At 47.3% G+C, this 24,516-nt stretch overlaps 1 protein-coding gene across 2 annotated transcripts in view; it reads right to left on the reverse strand.

Moving 5' to 3' along the window:
• Positions 1-24,516, reverse strand: part of FBXO47 (F-box protein 47) — a 1,436,412-nt gene that overhangs the window by 1,315,662 nt on the left and 96,234 nt on the right. The window contains exon 6 of one of the 2 annotated variants that reach the window (XR_011283098.1): positions 18,596-18,763. The exons of the other annotated variant lie outside the window; for it this stretch is intronic. The gene's annotated coding sequence lies outside the window, so the exon portion shown is untranslated. Of the gene's footprint in view, positions 1-18,595; positions 18,764-24,516 lie in introns of those variants that run through there. 2 annotated transcript variants of the gene reach the window in all.

A 24,516-nucleotide genomic window follows, 5' to 3' on the forward strand; every position in this document is an offset into this window, starting at 1 on the left:
GAGCCCTGCGAAGAGTGGAACCTTGTGCTCAAAGTACCTGCCACGCCGGTGCCAACGGGCAAAAGGGGAAGCTCTTCGGAGGAAGTCAGGCAGTTCGGGTTAGTGCACAGTAGAAGGAGAACAGGTTCCGCAACTCAAGCGCAGCCTCCACAGCGAGCAGAAGCAGAGCGCGAGTACGGCCAAAAGGGTGCTGTTTTTACACAGCAGGGAAAAGCAATGGGATACTGCAGGAGGGTGACCAGATCCTAGCTAAACTACTCACCGGTCCCCGAAGCAAGCAGACCCAGGCTTCTCCACGTTAGTTTCAGCAGCTGGCGGGTTCAGAAGAGCAGGGAACGCCTCGTAGTCGTGTAGAGCAAAAAGACGTCCCAATCGACGAAACCAGCACAGTTTTGTTGCCGCAGCAGGACAACGGAGCGGCCGTGTGTATTCAAGCCAAATGTACACTCCTCCCTTCAGACTTGGGAACGCCAAGTGTACGAAGCGTGGGAGAGTGACAAGGACTCGAAATACAACACAACCTGGCGGCAGTTACAGAGCAGGACTCCCTTGTAAGCTGGTCAGTCAACTGGATGGCCCAGAGACACTTCCGAAGGCTTACTTGGCAGGAGATGATGAAGTCGCCGGGAATAGCTGTTCCTGCTATTCCAAAGGTCGAAGCACCAGTACAGGCCTTCTGGTTCGATCCAAGGAGGAAAGGGCTTCACAGGACGACAGCAGTGCAAAGGAGGATTCCTTCAGCGGGTCACCAGCGATTCCTCGGTCCAGCCTCTGGGTTGCAGGATACTTGGCTCCTGTATTCCTTCGTTCGTGAGAACTCAGGAGATCGACATGGCAGTGGTGTTTCCAGCTCCCTCTTATCCACGGTTCCCTTCGCGCCAAAACGGAGGGGAGCCAATGGGAGATCCGCTCATCAACACACATACCATACGTGGACCAATCACGGACCACGGTGGTCCCAGGCATTCACAGACTCTCTGGCACCCAGGATGTGTATTGGGACCAGACATCCCAGCCCACACCCTGGAGGCACACAAACGACATGTAGAAGCCCGCGAAAGCAAATACGTTTCGCGGGAAAGTACATGCCCAAATAAGGAAGGCCCCGGGTCGCCCGACCTGGGGAAGGTGAAGGGAGCAAGACGGTCAGTGGACAAGACAAAGGAGCCTCGCGGCCTGGCCATTTTGGGAGCCAGGCCACCATTTTGGGTTCAGTGCAAAAACGTGCTCAGAATGCCAAAAGGAGCTCAAAATAAACAAAACGATCGCTGCCACCATTCGAGTCCCTGAATGACTTGCACCGATCAAATACCATCCTAAAAGAGTATCTAGGGCCTGTAGAAGGCTAGAGACCCAAGAGAGCTGTAACTTAGCTTACAGTGCCCTCTTGTGTCGTGTTGCACTAAAGCTGCGACACGATAAAAGAAACTACGGGAAACCACGTTCCCCGGTACTGACTGTCTTAAGGGCATGTCAGTTTCCCCGTAAGAAAGGAGCGAAAGCCCAGAGAAGTGCGGCAGAAGGCTGTACTTCTCTGGCAAAGTCAACAACAAGGTTAAAAACAATAGCAAAAAGTTTAGGGGTTGCCACATGGAAGGAAAATTCCCTACAATTACGAAATCTTTCCTAACAGTAAGTAACCCAGAGTTGTGTTTGTTGGATGGGCAATAGAGGGGAAGGATGTGTTGCAGGTCACCACAGTAATTGAGTTTTTTTTATTTCAAAATGGTAACAGCAGCAGCTCCATGACATCACCCCTAGAAAAGGGCAATTTCATTATTTTCTTTGGTCCTTTATATCTTTCTTAATGCCAGCCTCCTCCAACCGCTACGTCCTGGAACAGGAACGCAACCCATGCTGTACTGCACCCTCTTGTTCCCACGGCAAGTGCCTTGCCCCTGAGCTATCCTTCCAAATATATATATTTTGCTTGAGGAACCAACAGATGGTTTATTTCATAGGTGGAAGGCAACTTCATGTAAATTAATTATCTCACCTTGTGTCCATCTACAGTGTGCCTGTGATGCAGGTCTGGCAGATTTGGGTCAGGTCACAAAGTGTCCAAGCAGGATTGGTGTCATAGGCCACTGGGGAACACCCCTTTCATCACAGGTCTAGTGGCTCACTGGATGTGCAAAGCAGACAACGAGAAACACGGATGCGAGTTGCATTTATGCTGTACTGTCACTGAGTACTGCAGGCTGCTCTTACGCATTCAGAGCTAGCTAGACCTAGCCCCCATACCCTTCCTGCTGCTACAGTACTGGGTATGAGCTGCACAGATAGCCCCGCCTCTGAACCCAACCATTCAGTATTCTTTGCTAACGGACTGCCAACCTGTTAGTGATGGCGGCTTTGTGGTTTTTCCTGCATCCCTATTATTTCTCCAGCTAACAAAATCTAGATTCCAGGTGAAAAAAGCTGTGGCCCATTTAGCTGCATTTACAACCGCCTTTAGCAACACAGATATCTGCTATTGACACTGTCGCTTTGTCCAGTGACCCTGGGGTCGCAAGGGTCCACATGTTCCTCCAATCCACTTTCACCTTCGTATAGCTTACACTTGATCAATTCCAAGAAGGCCCCCTCCATGCCCAACAAGACCTGAGAAAAAGCTATGCAGTGTGTGTTTGATTATGTGGGTGTAAGAGAGAATATGCGCCCAGATGTGCGGGTGAAAGTATACCTGTTTGTTTGTATGTGTGCTTCCGTAAGACTGGTAAAGTGCGCGAATATGTGCAAGTGTGATAAGTGAATGTGTGACAGTGAAGGGGGGCAGCACCGGCATGAGTGCGATATAAATTGGCAAATATATGGGGCAGAGAATCATGAAAGATTTACAGAGGAAATGCCTGCAGTTATTGTGAGAGCAACATCAGGGAAGTGATTTACAGAATAAATGCTGTCATCATTTTGAGCGTAGTATCTTGAAAGGGACTTAAAGGGGTAACGTTGCTTATATTTTTGGTGAGGAAACATGCAAGTGTTTTACAGTGGGAATGCTGCGCTGTATATGGGGAGCAACATCAAAGTGATTTACAGTGTTAATGTCTAAATATATTGTGGGTGTTGCATCATTAAAGTGATTCACAAGGCCATTCTGGCAAATATTGTGGACACAGGCATTAGGAAACATGTTCTTATGTTCTGTTAGTGGCCTGCCATTGCTTGGATTTTTTCATGTGTAACCCTAGAGAACGATTGTAAATCATATCTTTATTCCCAATTGTACAGTAAAATGCACTATCTCAACCCATTATTTTAAACAATTTCTCAAGACGAGCCACCCATTGCCCCTCTGCATAATTCACAGGTCTCTCACTACGCCTGGTCACCGGCATGGTTAAAAATACCCCATGAGGAGACCACCAGGGGGCACAGACGAAATGGCTGCTTGAGCCATCGTCATCCCTCAAACCCACGCGGATATGGCGGCGCATAGAAGATAAATCAACCAGTTTGGAAAACTAAATGCATTAAAAAAGAGGGAAAGCGGACAGCGCAGGGAATATCTATCGCCGCACGAAATTGGCAAGGTAGTCCCCCTGAACAAGGCGCGGACTGGTGGACCGCAGGGAGGCCCTGCTGCAATCAGCACAAGCTCCCGTGTGCGTACGCAGCCCCGCCAAGCTGACAGAGTGGTGAACCTCTGACAACCCATAAAAGGTACGGTGAGAGTGGCAGCGAGGCTCCCAGGCCCCAGCCTAGGGCATCACAAAGAGATCAGGCAGGCAACACCACCGGAGTGACACCAGCATGAAGCAAGGGAGGAGGAGCGTGCACAACAGCGAACAAGTACAGGCTCAGGAGGAAGAGTCAAGCAAGGAAAGCTAAGGCGAAGCGCTTCAGCCCCAGCTGGGAAACCCACAAGCAAACCGGGTGAACTACAAACATCCGTGCAGCCGGTTTGGAGTGAAGAGGAAGGAGCGTGTGCTGTTGGGGGCCGCCGAGTGAGGTACGTTCCAAGAGAGGCCAGGAAAGCAGACCAACACTGGGTGGAGGGGTGATAAGGCCAACAGGGATGCAAAGGCTAACAGGATGCTGTTAAAAGCGCCAGGACTGACAAGACCCCTGAGGATCAACCGCTATCTCCCCGCTCCTCCTCAGCTGGCACTGAGAATTGGAACGGGCCAGTGGTCTGGCAACAAAGGAATGGCCTGACTTGTCCCTCATTTCGTCAGGCCAAGTCAATTGGAGAATAAGGGCGCCCAGGCCCTGCAGCAAAGGGGAAGCACGGCAGGAAGCTTGCTCCCTTTGTACACTGAGAAACTCCAGTTAGGGGCACTATAAGAGCTTGGCCTTGTGGGTGAGGAGTGAAAAGAGCTACATTAAGGGCAAGCACAAGGCAAGCAGGGTGTGACCTCAACGCACCGGGAGAGCGAAAAAGGACACTGCAAGCTTGGTGCCGGAGAGTCCTCATCTCAAAATCACCTGTGATGTGTGGTGCAAACCTGCAACCAGAACTTACCCGAGAGGTTCTTTCCAAAGTCACAGCAATCTCCTGGATGAAAGATCAGATGCAAAGCGCTGGCCGACCCACGCATGCATCAGAGCCTTCCAACAGCGCTGAACGCTGCAAAAAATAAATGCCAGGAGACCTGTACCCGGCCACAGCAAATAAGCTTCAGGAGTTTCACCGCACAGGAGCAATCGTAGCAACTCCACCTCCACCAGAGCTGCAGAGAATCCCAACAGCAGACCAAGAAGCTTCTACTAAAGCAGATATTAGGCTACTACTTGAGGTGATCAGATCCCTGTAAGGCAGCATGGCAACCACTGTGACAGCCTTGCAAGACAGAGTTAAGAAAATCGAAGACAAAGTCGAAGCCCTAGAGAATTATCAAGTATCAAGTGACTTGGTGGAAATGAAAGCAGAAGCCCGCTTCCAGGACTTGGAACAGAGAAACGCGGACCTGACAGACAAGGTCCACGACCTCGAGAATCGGAAGAGAAGAGCCAACATACGTATACAAGGCCTCAAGGAAGCCCCAAATGAAACCCCAGTGAGTCTGGGGAGACAAGTGAAGGCCCTAGTAAACTCCCTTTTCTCCCTCCCCCCCCTAACACCAGACCTGGAGTTTGAAAGAGTACACCGGGCGGGTCGAGGTCAGTTCTAGCAAAATGCCATAATAACAGGCAGGACTACATCGATTTTGAGGGCCCACATCTGAGAATCTACCAGGACCTCTCGGCCCAACTCTTGCTAAAAGAAGATACTGTCGCCCACTCACTACGTGGTTATGTGATCAAAGAATTTGCTACAGTTGGGGGTTGCCCTTTGCATTATCCTTTCAGCACGGCAATGAAGAATACAGAGTGGTATCAGCAGAGGAGGCAGGTAATGTACTTTGAGTTCTAACAGAGGGAGCAGGTGAAGGTGAAACAGAGGAACTTCCATCGTCCCCTGAGCCATCCAGGAAGCCAATGGGTCCCTGGCCCAAAAGGGGGCGCACCAAAGGAACCAGGAAGTATAAGAGGTTTAATACTCCATGAGAAGCCGGAAGAGAGATGACTGGCAGTGCACAGGCAATATGGTCTTTCCTTTTCCTCTCACAGAAAAATTCAGAGGGTTACGCGTTAAGTGTTATTTAGTAACGCTGACCAAAGATGTGTGTGTTAATCAAGCTGTGGGTTTGGGGGGAGTCCCCCTTAGTGTGGCCCTATGGTTTTTTCTAGCGTGTCTCCAGTTACAGGGTAGCTTTACTCTCCTTGCCTTGGGGGATTGAGAGGGGTGGGGGTACAAGGAGGGGGGCATTAGAGGGGAGGGAGGATGGAGGATCCGAAAATATAGGTCTTCAGGATGAAGCACACTTTTACAAAACAGCACGCAGCGCACCCAGAGGGGTAGCAACTAAGAAAAGGGACAGGTCGCTCCAAACCACTGCGAAGGGGAGCCCAAAACTATACGGGCAGAGGCCAAAAAAGCAGTCATACACAAGAGCTGCCATGAATCAAGGTAATGGCTAACAAGCCGGTTCAGTTTGGGTCATTTAATGTAAAGGGCCTTAATTTGCCAAAGAAGAGATCCATGCTGTTGAGGACTTTAACCCAGTCCAGTTTAGATGTCCTACTTGTGCAGGAAACCAAGTACAGGTATAGAGAGGCATTTACCCCTAAAGGGAGACAATTGGGAGGAGCCATTTGGGCTGCAGATCACTCAAATTCACAGAAACACAGAGTGAAGGTATCCAGCAATAAATGGAACCATCCAATCGAGGGCGGTCACGTTATGCTCAGCCTACGCACCCAACAGCCATAAAATTGCTTTTAGTAAATAACTCTTCTCCCTCTTAGACAAATGGAGAACAGGGGCACAGATCTGTGGTCAATATAGTGATGGAGCCGACCATAGACTTGGTGTCATATAGGGTAGGAGCCGTTCAGCCCCCGGGAAAGGGTTTTTACGATCCTTTGTGCAAGAATTGTTTCTGGAGGGTATGTGGAGAGCGTGTCGCCCACACACTAGGGCACACACTTTCTACTCTCTCCCACACCAAACGTTCACCTGCATCGACTACATCTTCCTAGAGGCGGCACAGGAACACAACTTGGTAATGGTGTCAATTGCATTGGTGGGGTGGTCAGATCACAACATGAGCACCATACAGTTAGATCTAGGACCGGGCACAGCGACGGACAAAAGGTGGATCTGTAACTATACACTATTCAAAGACCACATTTTTAAGGACTCACTGCTCACTGAAATCAAGGGTTTCTTCAAGCGCAATGACACAGGCAATCCCCCGACCCCATAGTTTGGGAGGCAGAGAAAGCTACGGTCAGGGGCCTACTGATAGCGCAGGGAACGTTCATGAAGAGAACTAGAGTGCAGTGGGGGAAAAAAACTCTTCAGAGGGAGATTAGGAGCAAAAAGCAGTCCTAGCAAGCAGGGAGGGAAGCCCAGCAGAGTCTCTGGCAGAGTTAGAAGAACTTAAACAGTCGCTCAAAGAGCTATGCAGCGGGAAAGCATTGACACACCTCTGCTATGTGAAGCAAATGTTCTCTGAAAAAGGGGACAACACTCACTCACTCACTGTTAGCAGCTAGACTCAGGGGGCAAAGAACTGAAAGAGCAGTGTATAAAATCAGGGACCAACAGGGGCGAGTGCTGCAAAAGCCCACAGAAATTACTGCCCGATTCACCCAGCTTTATGAGCACTTCTACTCATCTGAAGGTGCAATTAACCCCGATGATACAGATAATTTCCTAGGGAAATGAACGCTCAAGACACTGCTTGGCTCAGACAATAACTTGATGAACGCCCGGTGAAGATAGAGGAGGTCAGTGCTGCCATCTCGAATCTAAAGGCCGGCTCGGCACCAGGGCAAGATGGCTACAACCCAGCGTTCTATAAAACCTTTAGCAGTGCACTGGCTCCCTTCTTAACACTTCTTTTCAACATCATGGAGACGGGCTGGGCTCCAGACTCCTTCACGGAAACCCGCATTATTGTTCTTACCAAAGAAGGAAGAGACAGGTTGGAGTGTGGGTCCTACAGGCCGATATCCCTGTTGAACGTTGACGCTAAAATTTACGCTAGCGTCCTTGCAAGTAGGCTGAGCGGGGTCCTACCGGGTCTTATACATAACGACCAGGTCGGCTATGTGAAATGGCAACAGGAAGCGGATATCGTCTGCAAAACACTCAACCTAATAGCATCAATTGGTCCTCAATATGTAGACCCCCATCCTAGTCTCAGTGGATGCAGAAAAAGCGTTCGACAGGGTGGAGTGGCCGTTTATGTTGACGGTGTTGCGAAAGGCCAACTTGGAAGAGCACTGGATCAGGGGAGCGCAGGCCCTGTATCGTAACACAAAGGCAAAAGTTGTTGTCAGTGGTGTGGCTTTCCCCCTTTTTAGCATAAGCCGGGGAATGAGACAGGGCTGCCCGTCACCTTTAATTTTCACGCTAGTAATGGAGCCTTTGGCCCAAAGCATCCGGGGTAACCCCAATATTGCCAGGATCACCAAATTCGGGAAAGAATACAAACTTGCGTTGTTTGCGGACGATGTCCTTGTATATTGACACATCCATCCTAGTCCATCCCAGCTCTCCTAGCCGCAATTACGGAATTTGGTACCCACTCGGGATTCCGTATTCATTTGAACAAAACTGGTACCCAATCAATAACTAAATACAGCTCCCTCTCAGAACACCAGCTGAGGGACTGGGGCTTAAAGTCATGCAAAGATGCGATTCGATAACTGGGGTGTCCATAATGAAACAGCTAGGGAATCTATACCAGGCTAACTTAACGCCTCTCTGAACGGCATTAAAGAAAGACCTAGAGAAATGGTCAAAGCTGAAAATCTCTTGAGCTGGGAGGTTCACCATGATTAAAATGAACGTTCTCCCGCGTTTTCTTTTACTATTTCAATCCCTCCCCGTGGTGATCCCAAGCTCCTTCCATAGCGGAGTCAAGCACGCTCTACTAGCCTTTTCATGGGATGGGAAGAAACCTTGGAGCGCCTACAGATCGTTAATTCTGCCGAAAGACAAAGGGGGCATGGTATATCCAGGCCTTTATTTTTTTTTTTGGTATTTGTAGAGAGCGCTACAGCCCGCAGGCATCGAGGCGCTAAATCAGAGCTAAGGAGGCTTACTTGAGGGTTACAATGAAGCTGCCCAATAAAAGAACTTGTTCACAATAAAGGGTTACATGGTACAGCATATCACAGGTTAAAACAAATCAAACAAAGCGGTTCATTTTGATGGCTTTACGGATGTCAGAGTGAGAGTCAATTGCCCTGAGATGGGGTGGGAGAGCATTCGACAGGGTGGGGGCGACTGTGGGGAAGCTGGAGCTGCCCGCACAAGCTCTGCGAGTTCTGGGAACAGACAGTAGGTTGGAGTACTGGGATCTGGATGGTTTGTGGTTTGGTTTGCTGATCCTCAGTGCTAGGTAGGGAGGAGCGAGGTCATGGAGACATTTGTGAGTCAGGGCCAGGGCTTTAAAGATGATCCTTTGCTTAACTGGAAGCCACTTGCTCTAAGACTTGTCTTCTAAATTCAGAGATGTGTTCTTTGTGCAAGAGACCCATGGCGGATCCGAGTGCTTTATTTTGAACAGTTTGGAGTTTGGCAATATTCCTGGCAGAGATGCCTATGAATAAGTCATTGCAGTAATCAAGCCTAGAGCCAATAATGGCCCTAGCGATGGTGAGGCAGTTTTGTTGGGACAGGAAGGGTCGGGTTGTATTAATAAGTTTGGAGTAATAGGCAGACGTGGAGGCTATGGCATTAACCTGTCTATTCATGGTCACGTCAGGTTCTAGAAAGACATCAAGGGTTTTGATGGATGGTGACACCGTGATAGGAATATTGTCAATGATGAAAGAGGAATATTGGTTACTCAACTTACTCAAGGTGGAGGGTGAACCAACCAGCAGAAGTTCGGTTTTCTCACTATTGAGGCAAAGCCAGTTTTCTGCCCTCCAGGTTTGGATTATTGAGTAAATGGAGTTCAGGGTATTTTAGTCTGATGCGTAGTCTCCCGAGAAGGGGATCAGTACCTGAGTGTCATCTGCATAGTTCGTGTATGAGATGCCCAGGGAGTCGAGGATTTTAAACAAGGGCCTTGAGAAGAGGTTGCAAAGGGTAGGGGACGTGCATGAGCCTTGCGGGACCCCGCACTTAATGGTGCTAGGGTCAGCGCAGGAGGAGTCCGAGAAGACCTTCATAGATCTGTCTTTTAAAAATGATTCTATCCATTTGCAGGCATTATCAGAGAAGTTGGCTACTGACGATAAATGCTGGCATAAAGTTTTGTGGTCAACCAGATCAAAGGCTGCCGACAGATCGAGGAGCAGGAGGAGCACAGGTTTGCCTGCGTCTCTGAGGTCATCAATTTGGTTTTTGAGGTCAAGGAGAGACGTTTCGGTCCCATGACGTGGCCTGAACCCTGATTGTCTAAGTCCAAGGAGATGGTTGTCCTCTAGGAATTTCTGAATTTGCAGGTAGGCTGCTTTATCCAGAATTTTCAACAGTAAGGCGACAGTAGTGATAGGCCTGTAGTTGCTTGGGATGGCTGGGTCAAGTGAGGGCTTCTTAAGGAGCGGACGAACCCACGATTCCTTTAGATCGAATGGGACTTGGCCAGAGCGAAAGGAGGCATTGATGAATGCCGCTATGATTGGGGCTAGTGAGGGAGCACAGTCCTTGATGACCTGTGCTGGGCAGACATCACCCTTACAGTTTGAGGGTTTGATGGTTTGGAGAAGTGAAATTACCTCTGAAACACTCATGTCTTTGAAGTCAAACCGAGGGGAGGAGTTGGAGTGGGAAGTCAAGGTGCGGGTGCTTTGACTACTGGTGATTAGTTTGGTGATCTCCCTTTGGTGAGCTAGGATCTTGGCCTGTAAGGTTTTAAGTTTGTTAAGCATGGCGGACTGGATAGAATTGCACCAGGATTCGTCCTTCACAATTGGCGAGGGTGGTGGAGGAGTGGGTCTCTAGTTCTCTGAATATGGAGAAGATTTCTCGGCTCCCAGATTTAGCATTGGAGATTCTAGTATTGAATTATGTAGCTTTGGCGTTGGTAATGGCGGTTTTGTATAGCTTAGAGATGGTTATGAAAGCGATTCGGGTGGCTTCTGTTGGATTATTGACCCAGGTAGTGAGAGCTGCTCTTTTATTCCCCGTCGCATCTGTAGGAGATCCTCGGTGAACCAGGCATTGCAGTGCTTGATTTTCTTTTCTTTTTTGAGGGTAAGAGGTGCTACCAGGTCAACCGCCTGGAAGAGGACCCTTTTGAAATCGTTGGCAAGGATTTCTGGGTCATTGGAAAAAGGAGGTAGCAGGGTGGGTATCTTGAGGTGCTGGGAGAGGTTATTGTGGGTGAGGAGTTTAGTGCTGGGCGAGGGCAGTTGGGAGGGGGTTGGTGGGTTGTTGGGGGTCCTTAGAGGTGATGATGTTGAAAGTGATACAGTAGTGATCAGTCCAGGGTAGTGGTCAAATCAGGGGATGGGTGAGGGAGCAGTTGTGGTGAGCAACCTAGTCCAAGGTGCGGCCTTACGTGTGAGTGGGGCTGGAGATGGTCTGCGAGAACCCTAGGGTGCATAAGGCTTTATTGAGGGCTTTGGCATGGGTGTCTTTGGGGTCATTGAGGCCCAAGTTAAAGTCACCCAGGAGCAGGATTTTAGAGGATTTCTTAAGGTTATCCGAGATGGAGTGTGTGAGGGCCTCTTGGAAGTCACTAGATTGGCCTGGAGGACGATAGATGAGGTGAATGGCGATGGTGCAGTTGTGGAGAGCTTAAGTAGAAGGTAGTCAGAGCTCTGATTGAGGTCTTTTAGGATTGTCCCAATTGAAAGGGAATCTTTGGCGATGACGCCCCCCCCCCCCACCATCTCTGTGGGAAGAGCAGTCTTGTCTGTATATAGTGTACCCAGGAGGGATTGCTAAGGCAAGGGCAGGTCCTGATACATCAGTCAACCAAGTTTTGCTAAGGAATAGCATGTCGAGGTTGTTGTGATTAATGAGGTCATGATCATCTAGGGCATGTGCTGGTAGGGATCTAGACTTCACAAGGGCACATTTTAGGTGGGCTACAGAAGAGGGGGGGACATGATGGGTGTCTGTGCTGGGTATGGCTGGGGGCTGGGCCTGAGTGGGACTGCCAGCAGAACAGGGTAGCACTTCAATAGGTACAGGCATAGGTGAAGGGAGGGCAGCAGTGGCGCTAGCAGTAGTAAAGGGAGTAATACAGGGCAGCACATCAATAGGTACAGGCATAGCTGAGGGCAGGGCAGCAGTGGCGCTAGCAGTAGTACAGGCAGTAAAACAGGGCAATACATCAATAGGTACAGGCATAGCTGAAGGCAGGGCAGCAGTGGTGCTAGCAGTAGTACAGGCAGTAATACAGGGCAATACATCAGTAGGTACAGGCAAGGCATAGCTGAAGGCAGGGCAGCAGTGGCACTAGCAGTAGTACAGGCAGTAATACAGGGCAGCACATCAATAGGTACATGGCATAGCTAAAGGCAGGGCAGCAGTGGTGCTAGCAGTAGTACAGGCAGTAATACAGGGCAACACATCAATAGATACAGACCTGGTAGAAGGCACAGTGGCAGTGGTGCTAATCCTGGCATTAGGAAGCATTACAGTGCGGCTAGAGGTGGGTGTACAGGGCCATGGTTCTTTCCTCTGCACTGTGAATGCGGACTTGTCATAGCCCATAGGTAGTTCATTGTAAATAGGCGGGCCGCTCGATTGTTTGAGGCTGCCGGGCGGCAGAGCGGATACGTGCTGGGGAGAGCATGCAGTGGCCATACTCAGATAAGTGCAAGCGTACGGGAGTCAGGGGAAGGTGAGGAGGGGAGGGGCTTAGACTGGTCAGCGGGCAATGCGAGCAAGCGCGGATCCGTTTCATCCATGGAACGGCTCTGGAGGTGTGCGGGAGCTGAGGGGAGCCTGGTCCGCAGACGTAGTAGCCTAGAGGAGTGGCTTGGGTGGTATGTGAAGGTGTCACCTCTTACTGTGCGCGTGCACCGGCGATGGCTTCTAAAGGTGATGCTGGGTAGGGTGCAGGATTCGGGACGGTAGACGTCGGCAATGGTCTTACCTCCCATCCGCACCTTCGAGCAGCAAAGAGCTGCAAAGAGTAGAGCTGGCCTTTCCTCGCGGGCTTCGCTCTGCGGCTTCGCCTCGCGGTGCACCTCCCCTCCATTTAAAGCAGGAGGGGAGGTCCTGCTGAGGTGTGGTGGCCTATAGGGACGCTGTTGGATGTTGTGTGTACCGGTCACCATGGCAACAATGGCGGTGGCCATTTTCTCTTCGTTCCCGGCCTCGTGGACGGAGGGGCAGCTCCGTGGGACGGATTCAGCGCAGGGGTGCAGATCAGCTGTTTCCTGATGCGCGTCTTCCTAGCAGCTCGCAGCAGAGCTGCAAAGAGTAGAGCTGGCCTTTCCTCATGGCCTTCGCTCTGCGGCTTCGCCTCCCATCCATTTAAAGCAGGAGGGGAGGGCCTGCTGAGGTGTGGCGGCATATAGGGACGCTGGTGGATGTTTTGTGTACCAGTCTCCATGGCAACAATGGCGGCGGCCATTTTCTCTTCGTTCACGGCCTGGTGGACGGAGGGGCAGCTCCGTGGGATGGATTCAGGGCGGGGGTGCAGATCAGCTGCTTCCTGATACGCCGTCTTCCTAGCAGCTCGCAGTGGAGCTGCAAAGAGTAGAGCTGGCCTTTCCCCATGGCCTTCACTCTGCGGCTTATGAGTACTATAGAGCAGCACAACTGCGCGTAATCCTAGACCATCTGAGAGAATCCGAAGACAAGCTATGGGTTCACCTAGAGAATGGGTATTTTGCTCCAGTTACCTTGGGCGAGTGGTTAAGGTCCCCACAAATCGCTGCCGAGGAGAGTGCGTGAACACCCGCTCCTAGAAGTACTATGGTCCCGCTGGAGAAAGGGCTGGGATATGAACGGTCTCACCACATGGCCACCCCCCCTAAGCTGCATCAATTCGAGACCACATAGCATTCCCAATTCGATTCCAACCACAGTATGAGCAGGGACTAGTTAGAGTAGGGCAATTGTGGAAGGAGGGAACCTTCCTGACCAAGGAAGAGTTGGAGAACGCTCAACAAGGCCAACAGATCCCAGTGTTACTATATCTGCAACTAAAAAGTGTGCTTACTGACCCAAGGTGGAATAAGTTGCCCCAGAGGCGTCTTACCCCTTTTGAAAGCATGCTCAACACTCACATGGGCTCCAAAGGGTTAATTGTAAAGCTTTATGGCGCCTTACTGGAAAGGGGGGTACATGACGGCACCAAGCATCCAGGCGTGGTGGGAGAGGGACCTGGGATGGGAAAACAACCATGATGGATGGGATGCAGTTTACATAGCGGTCTGGAAATCCACAATTTCGGTCCAATATAAAATGCATAACAGCAGACTGCTTATGCAATGGCACCCCACCCCCCAGAGATTGGCAAAAATGTACCCGGGGATAAGCCCATACTGCTGGCGGGGATGCACACAGATCAGCACTTACTGGCACCAATGGACTGTCCCAAAGTGCAAACCTATTGGAAGGAAGTCCTGGGCTGGATCCATGACATAGAGGGGATAGGCAGGACTGTGACACCACTGCTGGTCCTGTTTGGAGTAGAGCTTGTAGAAGACCAATGCTTATGTTGCCACACATGCCTAGAAGCCTCCTCCTAGCAGCAAAGGTATGGCTGACCATACAGTGGAAGAACATGCCCCTGATGTCCAAAAAGGAATGGTTGCGCAAGGTGAAAGAAACATACGAAATGGAAAGCCCCACAGCAATTTTAATGGAATCACATTCGCATGTAGACACAATATGGCTCCCATTCTTGGAGCATTGGGAACAAAACAAACTGGCACCTAAAAGACCCAACTCAAAAAGCACCTAGCCCATAAAACCCATGACCCTACGGAGTGGCATGAGATCGCCATTTAGATCACTGTGCCCCAGAAATGATTCAATAGAAAGCTGAAGATCTGGGGCTGACACACACTCACTCTGCATTGAAGACCTTCTGTTCCCTTGCAGTTTATTAGTTATTAAGGGGGGAGAAGGGGAGATGGAGGGGAGGCTCAAAGTGGAGCGGTGGGTGAAAATATAATAAGGTAGATTGAAATGGTTTATCGACATCACAGGAGCGTTTCCCGCCAGGGTTGGTGCCCAGATGTTTGAGGAGATCCGGGTTTGTGCTTAGTCAAATATAAGGTGACATGTGCACTGTACTGGTTGATATTATCAATGTTACTGACTGCCAATTGTGATGTAATGTTTTCTAAGGTCATTGTTTCACAATCTTTAATAAAATATATATTTTTTTTAAAGGCCCCATCCAGCCACCACTGACCTCGAATCATTTATAATGCAGATGCCCCCTGCAGAGGAACCCCCGCCCCCCATTATAGTTAAGAGGTGTGCAATTTGATGGACTTTCATTAAAGTTCGCATACGGAATTGGGTCTTCTCTCCTCTGCACACAGGTCACCACTGTTAAGATAGATTTCTAAACTCTGTTTAGGAGGCAAACCAGACCAATCTACGGTAGCTTCCAGGCGGTCAAGACTAAGTCTCAGGAGGGCTGAGAGTGATCAGAAGTCCACAACGTGTACATGCAGTAGATGTATATCTAAAATACATTTATTAAAGGCCTTTATAACAAAACAAGATTAAACCACAGCATCAAGAAAACAGTTGCCACACACGCGTATTCACTATGTAACATATACAAAAATGCATTTAGCCTAATGCTGATGAAAGGGGAGAAAATAACCACAACCTGCAACAGAAAGGGGTAAATTCAACACAGATATCGTATAAGGCAATTTGTCGTAGTCAATCCCCAATTTATGTAGTTCAGCCCTCATAAGTGCGGCGCCTTGCGCACAGCAGTGCGTTTATGCGCGGTAATGCATAAAGCGAAAAGCGGGTTCTTTTCAGGGAGCTGTAGCTGCTCAGGAAGGGCGATGAGGAATAAAGTCCTACTTCTAGAAGAGGGGTTACCCTTGCAGATGGAGCAACTTTCGGAGTTCAGAATAGCTGCTGAGCGCAGGCTAGCCAAGCCAAGGGGAGTATCTTTTAAGGGATTATCGTGCGAAAAACCAGATGGATGTGCCAGGGGGCCACCGGTAAGTGATGAAAGTACTCACTGACCCTAAACACAGTCCGGACCAAACTTTGCCAGTCTAGTCCACTTCGCTAGTAGGTTTAACCCCTGTAGTTACAGGACGCTCAGGCTCTTGGCGGCTGCAGGAAAGGACAATTGTCTGTGGCAGGACAGTAGCCTTTTCTCAGCTCTCGAAGAAAGGAGAAGGATAGTTCCGGTGCAGCATGTCTCAGGACACGGTGTGGCAGGTCTGCAGGCACTTACAGCGACAGTAAGCACAGCGGGGTGACACAGGGATCACAAATGCTTGCGACGTGGCGCACTGTTATAAATTGCGACCCAGAGGAGCTAGGAGTTTGGCAGGAGAAGGCCCGGTACCACAAGTAAGTGATTGCCAAAGTCTCGACTCTCAACTCGGGACGGCAGCGTTCCTGTGCGGTACGCCGGGTTCGAGCTGGACAGTTCACTGGATGGCCCAGGAACACTTTCGAAGGGGCTCTTTGTGAGGGTAAGCAGGAGGTGCCAAGAGTAGTTGTTCCCACTACTCCAAAGGGTTGAAACGCCCTTGCAGGCTTTCTTGGTAGGATGCAAAAGCAGGGGTCCTACGTGACTACAGCGGGGTCAGGGTGCCAAACCTTCCTAGCACGTCTCTGGCGGTTCCTCGAGTCTGCTCTTTCGTTAAGGATACTTAGCTCCTTCTGTAGTTTGGTGTGAACTTCAGTTGATCAACTTGGAATGGATGCAGAGCCCCTTTCTCTTATCCAAGATTCATTTTGCGCTCATATTTCAGATAGCCAATGGAATATCTACTCTTTTGCATGCACGTCAGTCGTGGTTCCAGTCATTCAGGCATACCAGACATACTGGCAGCAGTAGTGTTGATTGGGACCAGGCAGTCCCAACACTCTTCCTGGGCACTAGCACACGTGACATGCAGGAGCCCACGAAAGATGCAGTTTTCGCGGAAGGCTGCATGCCCAAAAAGGCAAAGGGACAAAATGTCCAACGGACAGGACAAAAGACTTGGTGGCATGGTCATTTTCGGTACTGGCCACAGTCTTGCGGTAAACACGGTATGGTCCATCAAAATAGAGTAAAAATACTTTAAAGGTAAACTGTTGCCACCAGTTTGTCTTAGGCACACTTGTACAAACACCAAAAAGTCTTAGAGGGTGGCTAGGGTCATAAAAGAAAAAGGACCCCTATGCGTGGTACTGTAAGTTACTTGCCACATATATAAGCTTTTAACATTTTAAACACTAGCATGGAAAGTAATGTATTGTCTACTAATACTGTGTTTTGATGTGGGGATGCAGTGAGGTGGGGTGCACGCACGGCAGTGTGGTTACATAAACCAAGGGTTCTTATAACTGAAATAGTGCCCGCCTGACCCCTAGATAACATTGCCCAACTTTTCCACTCTGTCTCAAGGGCAAACACCCAGTGTAGGATAACTTACATATATGTCGGGGTTATACTAACAAAACATATTCACAGAGAGCACTAGAATAGCCATAACGCAGCGAGGGGTCAGTTTCCCAGAAAAGTGGGGAGGGAGGGGAGTGAGGTGAATGGTGGCACGTTCTAGGATAACTGGGAGTTGGGGGGACTATGCCACATAGCAAGGAGAGCTCCCAGAGTAGGAAAGAAGGAGCAGATTATATATATGCTTATATATATATATATACTCAAAGAGCAGAAGACATGAATGTACAAGGTTCTGATCACTTGTTTATAGTGAGAGATGCAGCCTTACAGCCTTTTGGCACGCCTAAGAGGGGTTACTGTTACTTACATCAATTGTACTACTGTTATTATATGCAAAATGTACATTCACAGAATATATACACATGTAGGTGCAGTGGACAGGGCGGGGCTAGGGCTCTTCCTGATTACTGGTTTAGTAATTTGTCACATCTGAGAGCTCAGAGAAGAGCTCCACAAATATAAGGAAGGGCTTTCTTTCCTGCATGTGTCTGAGACATTGCATCCTGTTCACAGAGCTGAACAAACACTGTGTTGGGTAAGCATGGACGATATTCTGCACACTGAATACTCCCAATTTAGTACCCACAAGGTTTACTGAATACAAGACATGATTTTACTAAGTTTAAGTGGGTAATAATTCCGGACAGCAAATAAAAGTTGCACTGTGCCTTGACAGAGTTCCACTAACTCATTTCATGACTCTCCAACTCCTGTAAGGAAGACATGGTTTCAAAAAGTGAAGACAGACAAGTGATCACAGTTCAAGGGTGTTTATTGAACTTCAATGGGTTGGTTGAATTCCTATCTAAACCTAGATCTAAGGTTGGGAGCAAGCTACAACCATCAAATAATAATAACGCAGTCCTAGTTGAGTCTGTGTCAAAATAAAAGGGCCTATACTAATAAACCTATTGCCAATCCTTACTTCTAAATACAAAATGGTGTGGGACAATAGTGTATGCAAAAAGAAAACTGTTCAAGAAATATTATGTCAGGATAGTTGAGCAGTTGGCTTCCGTTCCCCATGTTTTCAGCTAGGGATGTAACGGTATAACGGTATACCGTTAAAGATACCGTGAACAACTTAATTGAACAATAATGACCGTCACGCTGTTTATACCGGTATACCGTTTATACCGTTAAGTGTGCTTTTCAATCTGATTGGGAAAGGCTTCAGTAAGCAAGTGCTGCGCAATCTTGGTCTTGCACTGTTGGATGTGCCGTCTGCCAAGGCGGCCTTGTTTGGCAGACAAGAGCATAGGGAAAGTGAGGCCACATTAGTAAATGCGGCTTTGCTGCTATGACCACTCTTTCTCTGTGATCAGTAGAGTCGGATCAAAGATCAGCCGACTTTGCGCAAATTGTGTTGAAAGCTACCCAGTACCTTAACCTTTGTGTTCCCCATGAAAAGCTCGTAAATATAAGCTGACTGACTGGCTCTATAAGCATAACGGAGACTCCAGTTCATAGACTCTGCCAGGCCTGTATTTCATGGGCAAACTAGAACAAAGTTATTTTGTTTCAGGCATTATTTATTTGAAAGGCAGCATATAGATTTTAAACGTTTTCACACAGTCATGCTGCTCCGCGCTACAGGTCAAATCTTCTAAGGTGATTTTCCCGATTTTCAATTTGCAATTAGCAAGACCACAGGGACATCACGAGGGTGAGCTCAGGGCCTGAAATGAAAGTGAGCATTTTATTTTTCCTTTTGTGCATATGTAAACAAATGTAATAAAACGTTCAGTGACTTGCAAAACAGTAGAGCCAGGAGCACTTTGCTTAGCAACCATGCAGCCAGCAGGAGCAGAAATATATTGATTCAGCCTGGCATCATGTGCCATTAGTTCAGTAAGTTAAGGTACTACTGCACTGAGCAAACACACACTGGAACAGCTCTTGCTTTGCAAAATGTAAAAAAAAAAAAAAAAGACGGCCAGTGAAGTCATGCATATCGAATTACTCTCCCCAAGGTTTAGATTCAAGGAACTTAAGTTTCTCATGGTCATGGATCGGATAGCCGTCCAGTTCTGTTTTAGCTTAGAATTCTGGTATTTGTAGTTTTCCCACAAATTTGAAAGATGGGGAACTACACATCCCAGAATTCAAAGGAGGGGAATTACTGGATGCCCATCTGATGCATGTCCACAAACAACTTTAGCTCTGTAGACCAGGTATGGACCATGGGCAATAGGCCCATAGCCGAACTAAACATGCGAAATGCTTGTGTGGGGTCCAGTTTTTTGGGTCAAAGTGGGCCACTTTATTGGCCAAAGTGGGGCATTTTGAAGAGTGACTGCACTATGCGGCTAATAGTTTTGACCACTGTTGCTGAATAAATATACTTTTAAATGTAAAATTTGCATCACATTTTATCGAACATCTCTCCCTTGGGTACTATTAAACAGTGTTCCAAAAGGAATGAATTCCCATTTGCAACTGTGGGCCACTTTTATGTTGGTGCCCGATAGAATTTTATGCCCCAATCCGACCCTGCTGTAAACTGTGTGAACACTGGCCCTATCAGTGCTTTCTGCTGGTAAATAAACTCCCCCCTCCCCCTCCTCCCCACTCTCCTCTGTGTAGATTTGCACATTGGCAATAGAGTTGCTTCTCTTTATCCTTCACCTACCTGCCTTCTGCATATGGCACTGGACTCAAGCAGCAGGACAGATTCTACATTCAATTTGAAGTATCCAAAGAAATGGGGGTGAAATATTTCTTATGTCTATTCTCAATTTGTGCCACCATCCATGAAAGCATTCCTCCCTCTCAACTCGCATCACAAGGGTTCTAACGCACATAGACCTGGGGGAAACGGTAATGATGGGGCTGTGGTGAAGTGGTGGTCTAAGTCATATTTGTGCCGATATGTATTTTAACTTTGTCATTTTCAAAGGTTTTTTTTTTTTTGCCACCATCTTTAAGAAGGTAAATGAACATGTATTGCAGGAATCAAGAAAGAAATCAACAGCGCCCACTGAACGCTGTCCCTTTAGGATTACATGGTCAGTGGTGACTCCGACATCAGACCTTCATAATAAACCAGGCAGATGGTAAACAAGCTATATTAATTAGATCGCTATGCAATCTTGCGGTGTGTCTGTGTTGGCTATGACATTTTGACAAAAGAAACACAATGACATGGGCTTTCAGACCACACACAAGTGACTTTTCTTCCTTTAATGGGATAAAGAGTTGTCAAAACAAACTTTGTGGCAGCGAGGGATCATGATGCCCATGCCATGTGGTTCCAAAAAATGCAAGTCAAGGCCAATTTTCAAAGCGATAACCTGTGAATGAGCACCAAGCTCATTGCTCAAAATGTGCATTATAACACTTTCACTAGTCACTATTTCATTCAAGGCGATTAACGAGTGAGCGCCATGAAAGACCAATTCTGCAGCCTTAGATTCCTAGAGTATCAGCTAAATATGTGCAGAGACGAGTTTCAAAATGCTACCATGCTAGAGCTGGAAAATCCTGCCTGCATATTTGTAAGTTAACTAAAAAGCATTGACTTAATGGTAAGTTAAAGAACATCAAATGCAAAAAGGCTATGTTAAAAAAAAATCTTTTTTTGATGCAAGTAGTTTCAGTTGGGGCAGTTTTTAATGCCATTCCTTAAACCACACCTGACTGACACAAAATCAATACGTTAGCAATAGGAAGAATAAATACAGTGCCAAAAAGGAAAAGGATTTAATTTGGGTTGGCGGCTTTGGGGTTTACATATTTATAATGGCTAATGTTTTCTAAACATATGACAATGGGGGATTTCCCTGGTTCTATCATTGAATTTACATATAAGTCACACCGTGAAATTCACTCATCTCTCATTCCCTGCTGCCATACCAAAGGTTAACATGTCCGTGATTATTGAACATCTTTTAACCCGCAAGTAAACACTAAAGGCTGTAACGTCAAGAGAGTGTGTGTGTGGGCGCGTGTGTGTGTATGCGCACAAGCTCATACTACCATCAGCCTCCATTGATCTGTGGCATGCAGATTATCAAGATGGCAACATGTTCATCTTCACCAGTAGCCAGTGGGGGAGCTAAAAGCCTGAATGACCACTTAAGAAAAGCTATTTGTTTGTGATGATAAATCTGTCAATGTACGACCTTTTAAGAAAATATTTGTTAAGATTAGCTAACTCCACCTGCTATACCGCGATAACCATGATATACCGTCATTTGGCAAGAAGGTTATTGTACTGCCATAAAACTAATACCGTGACACCCCTATTTTCAGCATGGGACAAGGTGGCAGGTTCGAGCTTCACACACACTCTGGCTTCTCTGCCATGAGGATAGAATTCAAAGCATAGGTATTAGAGCCATCTGCCAAAGCATCTTTCCCAATAAGAGTCTCTTACTACAGAGAGCCTGTCGTAACAAACAAGCACCAAAGTTCCTTTCTTATCAGGATTTTCACATTCACAAGTTCTCGCTTTCAGTGTTCATAATGGGTCTCCCCTCCTTCAGGCTCGGACCCCTTTTAGCACAATATTCACATTTGGTCACCCTCATTTGGGCTCGGACCATGGCTCTCCCACCTTCGGGCTCGGACTCCTTTAGCACAATGTTCACAAATGCTCTCTCTCGTTCAGGCTCAGACCATGAAATCTCACTTCCTACATTCTCCTCTTGATATCAAAGATTGAAGACTTTTGAATGTGCGATGGGTTTTGCTTAAACCGTCGGAGGACCACTTCGATTCACTTGACATAATGTTCTTACCAATCTTCTACCTTTGTTTCTCATCATCATCAAACATACTTTTATTCAGCATGTTAACCTTAGTTATAAAATACAATTCGTACAAAAGGAATACAAATGTAAAAATAATCTCAGTTGATAAAAGAGGTCCATACAATGACACTATTTACAATATAATGGGCAAATAGGACCAGAAATTAAAATACAAGGTAGTATAGATACCGGACTTCTCAATATAAAATTCCTGCTGTTGTTTGTCAATGTTTGGCTATGATCCTGCCAAGATATAGGTGCAGTGACTATCGGGAGAGCAAAGCTTGCAGCCAACGAATCTCACTCATCCATATCTAAGTTGGCAGGGCCATACTTAATAATCCTGCCTCTCAACAGCCATGCCCTATGGATAAAACGCACAGTGCCAGAAAGCACACAGGGAAGGAGGCATTCTCTTAGGAATCGTAGCGCTGGCACTGCTTGTCAAACTCCTGTGTTGTACAGAATACGTTGCAGGTACATGCGTCTCAAACACTATTTTTTTACTTGGTAATAGGAAATGCAGCATATTTTTCGATCCAGAGCCACACATTGGACACAGCTCTGATTGGGACCCCTGCCACCTCCTAGTTAGACAAGCTTCTGGAAGGGATCCAAGCCTAAAGCGGATATAAAGACAAGAGTGGAGTCGAGGTAAGTCTTGAACCCCAGTTCTACTGAGGTATTAAGGTATTCCTCACCAAACTTCAGTTTTGTGGCATCGGATCTAATTTTATCGTACATTTGCTTTTTAACCTTGTTTCTTTGATCAGTCAAATTCCATACCGATGGTACCTGGGGTTCACTCCATAGCTCAGGCATGCCTAATTCTAGGAGAGAGTCCTTCACGTGTACCAACCACTTTAGGCATTTCCACCCTTCGTGGCTCATTACATGTGACAACACCTTCCTATGTACTTCCAACCCTTCCCCGTTCTAAATCCTGGCCCAGAAAATAACTGGTCTATTCAAAATCCGATCTGTGACCCTATTATCTAGTTCAAGGTGGACCAGGGCTGACGGTGCTGACACTGGTAGGAGTAACACATTCTTTAGAAATGTGTATTCACATACACATAGAACATGGGAATTAGTATGTCCCTATAGTTCCAAGCCATACATGGCTGCTGGGACTGCTTGTTTGTTATAAAGTTCCAGGGCAGGTGAAAATGCTCCCCTTCCATGTTTAATAAAGGGCGATATTCCACCACAGTATTTGTTGAGAGATAATAATGATTTTTTAACTTGTGATTCCCAACTACCAGATTCCTCAAACTGCACTCCAAGGTAATCATAATGTGAAACTTGTTCTATACTGTCACCACAGGCTTGTAGTTTTACTGCTCTCCTTTTTGCATGCTGCAGCCTAAAAACCATCACCTTACATTTTGCAGTATTTAGTGAGAGGTGTAGTTCAGAGCATTTGTTTTCAAAGAAGGTGAAGGCACACTTCAGGCCCTGGGGTTTTGTAGCCAGTCGGACCGAGTCATCCGCATAGAAAAGAGCAGGATATTTGTCTGTATCCATCTTCGTGCTGTCCTGGCACCCCCTCATAAATTCATCAATAATTTCTAGGATATAATGAATGAATAGGAATGGGGCCAGGGTACAGCCTTGCCTTACTCCCATATTAACCCCGAAGTCCTGTGTCTGTTCACCCCTTGCCCCATACCTAACGGTGGCTGTGTTATCAGAATATAATGAACATACAATTGCAACTAGTTTGGATGGTGCTCCTCGCCTCTGCAGAATATTCCACAGTTGCTCCCTTGAGACGGTGTTGAAAGACGTTTTTAGGTCTAGGAAAACAGCATAAAGATACATTTTCTTCAGTGAAGTATATTTTGCAATAATCAGAAACAAGATAAAACAATGGTCTATCGTACCCCTATTTGGCCTGAAACCCCCCTGTAAATGAGTGATATTTTCACGGTCAGCCCACTCCTGTAATGGTTCCAATAATAATTTACCAAAGAGCTTACCGACTCCATCCAAGAGCGAGATGGGATGATAATTACTTGGGGAATCTCTGCCCCCTTTCTTATAAATAAGTACTTTTATAGCCCTCCGCCAGGAGGCTGGAAATCTTACCACTGCTCAGAATGGCATTAAACAATTTACACAGAACTGGAGCCCATATCCCAACCTCATCCTTAAAAATGTCTACTGGGATTAAATCAGGGTTGGTTGCTTTATTGTTTTTCAGATTATTAATAGCAACCTCCTCATCCCCTGTAGTAAAAGTAAGGGTGGCTGGGGTAAGTGGCTTATATACTATCGAACTAGGGGCCAATTGAATTTCATTTTGATAAAGATTAGAAAAATGGACAAGCCAATCACTCTTGCTGATGTTACTTGGTGGCTCTCTATCCCCATCATGTTCTTCTCAATCACCAGTTTCCAAAAAGAGCAGGAGCCCCTGGTCTGAAGGGCGCCATATAATCTGTCCCATTGCTCATGTGCAAATTCTCTTTTTTCCACCCAATTAGCTCTTTATATTTTGTCCTTAATGGTCGTAGTAGGACTCTGTTGCACCGCTGGGGGTTATTAAAACAAACCATAATCTCTTTTTTGGCACTCTGACAGGCAGCATCATACCAACCCACTTTCTGCACAGAATTTCCCTTTGTAATACGAGCAGGCCGGGATACCAGGGTAGCCAAGTTCCTTATAAGATC

Source organism: Ambystoma mexicanum, chromosome 13 (assembly GCF_040938575.1).
Source record: "Ambystoma mexicanum isolate Mex_15411 chromosome 13, UKY_AmexF1_1, whole genome shotgun sequence".
Taxonomy (NCBI): Eukaryota; Metazoa; Chordata; class Amphibia; order Caudata; family Ambystomatidae; genus Ambystoma; species Ambystoma mexicanum.